This window comes from Eublepharis macularius, chromosome 19 (genome assembly GCF_028583425.1).
Source record: "Eublepharis macularius isolate TG4126 chromosome 19, MPM_Emac_v1.0, whole genome shotgun sequence".
Classification (NCBI taxonomy): Eukaryota; Metazoa; Chordata; class Lepidosauria; order Squamata; family Eublepharidae; genus Eublepharis; species Eublepharis macularius.
In genome coordinates, this window is record NC_072808.1 from 14,396,025 (window position 1) to 14,402,026 (window position 6,002).

Genomic DNA, 6,002 nt, shown 5'->3' on the forward strand with positions numbered 1-6,002 from the left:
GCTCGAGCGTGGGAGCCGAAAGCCAATCGCCTCCCTGGCTGAGTAGGGAAAAGCCGGGAAGAGCGACGTAAGAACGGACGAATCAGAATGCCAGAGGCGGGACCCCTTGAACGCCCTCGCTGAATGCAAAGCGAAGGAAGGGCGAGATTATCCCGAAAAACAGCCAATCGTAAAAAAAAAGAGAAAAAAGTCTGTTCTCCCTCTACCAATCAGAGGCTGCGAATGGCTTCTGGTGTCCGCAGGTGTGAAGCCAGGGGATGACGTCATCGCCGGGCAAGCGCGTTCGATGCCAGTGACCTCATTCGCGCTGTCACGTGAGAGTCTATGAATCATTCCATGGACTTCCCAAATCTTGTTGGCCGTTCACGTGTCTCTGGATTCACATTGGCTCCTTGCGAGTCAGGGTCAGGCCGTTTCCCAGCGGACCCGTTTTATGCGCTGCTGCGTTCCTAGCGATGCTACGTTTTGGCACTGCGATACCCTCATCCCTTTCTCTGCTCTTGAACCGCTTTGCTTCGTATTAGCAGCAGCTGGCGAGCCGAAGCAGACGAGCGAGAGTAGGCAGCCCCTTAAAGACCCACTAGATTTCCATTGTTTATGACATTGTTTATGGAAATATTCTTGATATTGACTGTACTAATCTCACACTGTGTAGCCTCAGAGCCAAGCTACCAGTGACGAATTGCCTGGCAAGTGTCGTTCATCACTTGTAGCTTGGCTCTCAGTTGTCCGGTCCTTATTCTCCAATCCAACTGTACAATCATTGGTTGCATATAAACCAAATTATTCAAAAAGGCTTTTTACTCGGATAGGAGGACTGTATTGGAGGGTGGGGATCTCAGATGCTCCGCTAATGAGTTAGGCGAAAGATTTATGCGATCTGAAGAGAAACCAGAGTAGTGAGTTAGGGACCGTAGACCTCACCACTGTGTTGTATTGGGTTCCTGCTAATGCTATGTCTTTGAGCCAAGCTACAAGTGACGCCTGACACTAGTTGGACACTTGTCAGCTTCCCTCAAGTTTTGATGGGAAATATAGGCAGCTTGGACAAGTGACAGTTGAAAAGTCCATTGGACAGCAGTCGGCGAGCCAAGCCACAAGACCAGGACTCCTACATTTCCCATCAAAATTGAGGGAAGCTGACAAGTGTCCAACCTGTGTCAGGCGTCACTTATAGCTTGTACCTACTTACCCTATGACATTGTTTATGGAAATATTCTTGATATTGACTGTACTAATCTCACACTGTGTAATCCACCTTGAGTCTCAGTGAGAAAGGCGGACTATAAATGACATGAATGAATGAATGAATGAATGAATGAATGAATGAATGGTGCTGCTTATAGATTTGCCAGCCTCTAGGTGGTACATTAATAAATATTTTTGTATATATTTTTAAAAATATTTCTTGTTACGTAAAGTGCAAAGTGCTGAAATGTGCAACGTAATAATCGATGAATGGGAACACCTATACATATAATAATATAACTTTACATGAGAAGACTATGTAACCATCCTTCCTGTCATCACATACAATCAATATTACAATATTACAGTAAGTTAACACTGTGTATTTCTGTTCATTGTTTATTACATTGCACATTTCAGCACTTTACACTTTACATAACAAGAAATATTTTTTAAAATATATACAAAAATATTTATTAATGTACTATTGAAGAATCTCTATATTTTCCCCCTTCGGAGGAAGGTCTTTCCCCTTAATTGTTACTGGTTTTGCACCAAAGGAGCCCTCACATTGTTAGCCCCCAGGTGGTGGCTGGAGATCTCTTGGAATTACAGCTGATCTCCAGGCCACAGTGGTCCATTCCCCTGGAGAAAGCTTCAGATGGCAGATTCTTTTTTATTATTATTATTTTAAGTTGGAGGTTTTTTGGAAAATATAAAACAGAGCATTACATACGTTAACAAAGAATAATATGCTGAAATTTCAGTAGATTATATCCCATGAAACAAAATAATACTATCCATCTATCCAAGAATAAAGAATGTATAGAATATAGTGCACGATAGTTTTGAAAGTTTACAGAATAAAGGGGTTGAACGAATAGGGTTTAGCAGGTTTTATGCCCAAATAGTCCAGGCGAGCCTGATCTCGTCAGATCTCAAAAGCTAAGCCAGGTTGGCCTTGATTAGTAATTGGATGGGAGACCTTTCAGCGCAGACCAGGATTGCAGAGGCAGGCAGTGGCAAACCACCCCTGTTAGTCTCTTGCCATGAAAACCCCACCAGGGGTCGCCATAAGCCAGCTATGACTTGAGGGCACTCTCCTCTACCACCATGCCCAAATTAGCCATTTATTCCAAAACTGGAAACCAAACTTCTAAAAAACATGTATGATATAGATTTGAATTCAAATGGCAGTTTCGATGGCATTATATCCTGCTGAGGTCCTACTCATCCCCCAGCCCTGCCCTCTCCAGGCTCCACCTCTCAAATCTCCCAGCCTGAAGCTGGCACCCCTAGCTCCTCCCCCCAAAATAAGATTTTGCCTCCATCATACCATAAATCCCCAGACTCTGGTGACACCAATTTGGGAGCACCTACCACTAAAATCAGGCTTTATTTTGGTCTTGGAAACCAAGTACATCCCCTTGGACAGAGTCTGATGTACAGTTATGGGCAAAGAACATCTTATTTGGGGGTTATTTAATGTCATTTAAGTATCATCCACATTTGTGGTTGGATTGGCAAATAAGGAACTAGGGACAGGAAATAAGGAATAGAGAACAATCCTGGGAACTGCAGGATTGACCTCTGTCCCAAAGAAGAAACGCAAACAAATATTAAAGGCGTCAATCTGCAAGCATCTTACAGACAGCATGGTGATACGGGGAAACCAGCATGGATCTGTCACCAACAGATCTTGCCAGACCAATCTCATCTCCTTCTATGATCAAATGACCGACTTAGTGGATCATGCAAATACTGTCAATGTAGTTTATCTGAATTTCAGTAAAGCTTTTGACAAGGTTCCTCATGATGTTCAGATGGGCAAACTGGTGGACTGTGGACTGGACTCTAGGATGGTTAGATGGATAGGGAACTGGCTGGATAACTGCACCTGAAGAATAGTTGTCAATGACATCACGTCTGATTGGAGGGAGGTGCCCAGTAGAGTGCCTGGTGCTTTTCAATATTTTTATAAATGACCTGGATGAGGGTGTGAATGGATTACTCATTAAATTTGCAGATGACAACACGCACCGGGTGCACCCCCTGTGGGCACGATGATGTCACTTCTGGAAGGGACATTGTTGTGCCTGCTGGGAGCATGCACACGCTTTGCACGCATGCGGAGAGATGTCAGAGACTGCCAGCTTAGATCCCAAATCTCAATTATTATTGATTTTTTGTTTTTGTGACTTTGAATGTATTTTTTGAATGTTGTTAGCCGCCCTGAGCCCATCTGTGGGGAGGGCGGGGTATAAATCAAATCAAATAAATAAATAACGTCACTGCATGAGTCCAAAGATGTACGAGTTAAAGTTTTTAATAACTTAAGAGTTCAGTACAGAAAGACTTTCTCGATAGGAATAACTTTTCCTTCCCCCTACTAGGTATATTAAACTCTTCAAGCACCACCCACTCTACCCCCCCTTTTTTTGTTAGGTTCCCATCTATACAGAGAAAGAAAGTACAATGAGAGAAAGTAGAATTGTTATGATTAAAAGTCCTTGGCCATGCTGATAACTGCATTCCTCCTTAGCGTCACACAGCTTCTCAAGCTGCATCTCATAGAATCATAGAATCATAGCCAACACTCCTGAAGTATGTCAAAGATCCTAATAAGTGCCAGGTCCCCCCACTTCTGCCAGGGACCTGGCAACTCTGTGGTGCCCTGATGACAGAAACACTCTCAGCAGCTTCCATTTTACAAGCAGAAAAATAATGCCTGGGATATATGAAGTGACAAGGGGAAAAAAGAGGATGCCTCTGAGTATACGCATTATTCGTCTGTATAAGTAACTACAGTCAAGACCACGGCGATACAGCCTGGAAAATCCACAACAACCAACTACAGCCAATTCTCACATCGGAGATCAGGAGAAAATGATGTTTTCCTTTATCCAGGGTGCAAAGTTCGGGCTTCAACCATCTCACTTTAGAAGTTTAACAGAATGATATTAACCGAATGATATCTGGAAGTTAGTATTCCAGATATCATTCTGTTAATATTACCAGATATCTGGCATTCTCTGGCTTTGTTCTTAAATTGCAGTATTCTGATCAGCAGTGCCGCTAGGGAGAGTTTCCATACACAGTCACGGGCCTGTGATTTAATAATGGTAAGGGGAAAAAACACTTCCCAGTTCCAAGACAGCCTCAATATATATATTCCAACACAAGTGGCTGAGTCACAGGTCATCAAAAGATATTTTCTTTCATTCATATTGTATTTGGCAGATCAAAATTAATGTGTAGGGCAGAAGCAGGGAGTCTTTTCTAAGAAGGTCTGTAAACCTCTTTAAGAGCATCCTTAAAGCGCAATCCTAAACAGAGTTGAACCAATCTAAGCCCATTGAAATCATTGGGCTTAGACTGGAGTAACTCTATTTAGGATTGCTCTGTTAAAATAGGAAGCAAGAGCTCTAACAATTCCCAGGCAAATCCCTGGAGTTTTAGGCTTAATTGATTTCAGGAAGCAGGGTGTCTGTGTGCAACTTGACCTTACACATTTTTTTTTTCAGAATTAAGTCCCACTGACTCTAATGTTTCCAAAATTCTTACGGCTGCTGTCTTAATCTTTGGATATATTACAATGAATTAGGAAACATAAGCCAAACAGCCTGCTACTGTTTTGAAATCGGAGACGTGTGGAGTGAAGGGGAAAAGCCGGCAGCATTTGGTGAGTGGGCCTTCCCTTTAAGGATGTGTGGAAATGGTCTTACTATTACAGAACTTTTAAAATAACAATCAATAAGAGTGTGGCAAAAAATTATCACTCAATTTATATTCCCAGGTCATGCAGTGGGCTCTGGGATGGGAAGTTCAGCATCTGAGGCAGAAGGTAGGGCTGTATCCCATGGCAATTGGGTTGGTACAGAGTCCTATGCCGCCTCTTGCCTATCAAACAACGCTCCTAGAGGTGTCTCAGCTACCTCCTGTGGTGGTGTCAGGCGCACAACCCCCACACCACCTGTCTTAATCTTCAGTCTCTCCGCCTGACAGGAAGGAATCCATACTCTGGTCTATCACACTGTACTTTTAAAAACCCCATTCCTGGAGTTATACCGTCATGTGTCTCTCGTTGGAATGATGCGTGTGCATGCCACCAGCTCCCACCCTGGGCTCAGCCATCAGTTGTCACCAGGGCTTTTTTTCTAGGAAAGGAGGTGGTGGAACTCAGTGGGTTGCCCTCGGAGAAAATGGTCACATGGCTGGTGGCCCTGCCCCCTGATCTCCAGACAGAGGGGAGTTTAGATTGCCCTCCATGCCACTTGGCGGAGCGGAGGGCCATCTAAACTCCCCTCTGTCTGGAGATCAGGGGGCAGGGCCACCAGCCATGTGACCGTTTTCAAGAGGTTCCAGAACTCCGTTCCACCGCGTTCCAACTGAAAAAAAGCCCAGGTTGTCACCCTCCCCAATCCTGTACTTCCAAGATGCTGTGCCCCTTTTTATTTTTAAAAACATATCACCATTCAAACATTTGTCCATTTATTCACCCCCCTATTATTTATAAAACCGTTTTCTTTTAAAAGGACCAAATTACATTGAGTATTGTGGGAATAGTTTCTTGATGACATCATAGGGGTGAACAACCTATCCATACCATGCACAGCCTGCGTCTGCTTCTAACTTGCAAGGCCATGTATTTTTATTTTTCTTTCCAAGTCTCAAAAAAGAAAGGTACATGAACTCAATGTGGTAAGAGCGCTCTAAAAATGTTTCATCTATCTTTACCCTTTATTTCTCGCCTCTGGGAGGTAATTGTGGTTAAGCAAGAGAGGCTTCAGCAGTTTTTCAAGCAACGTGCTATT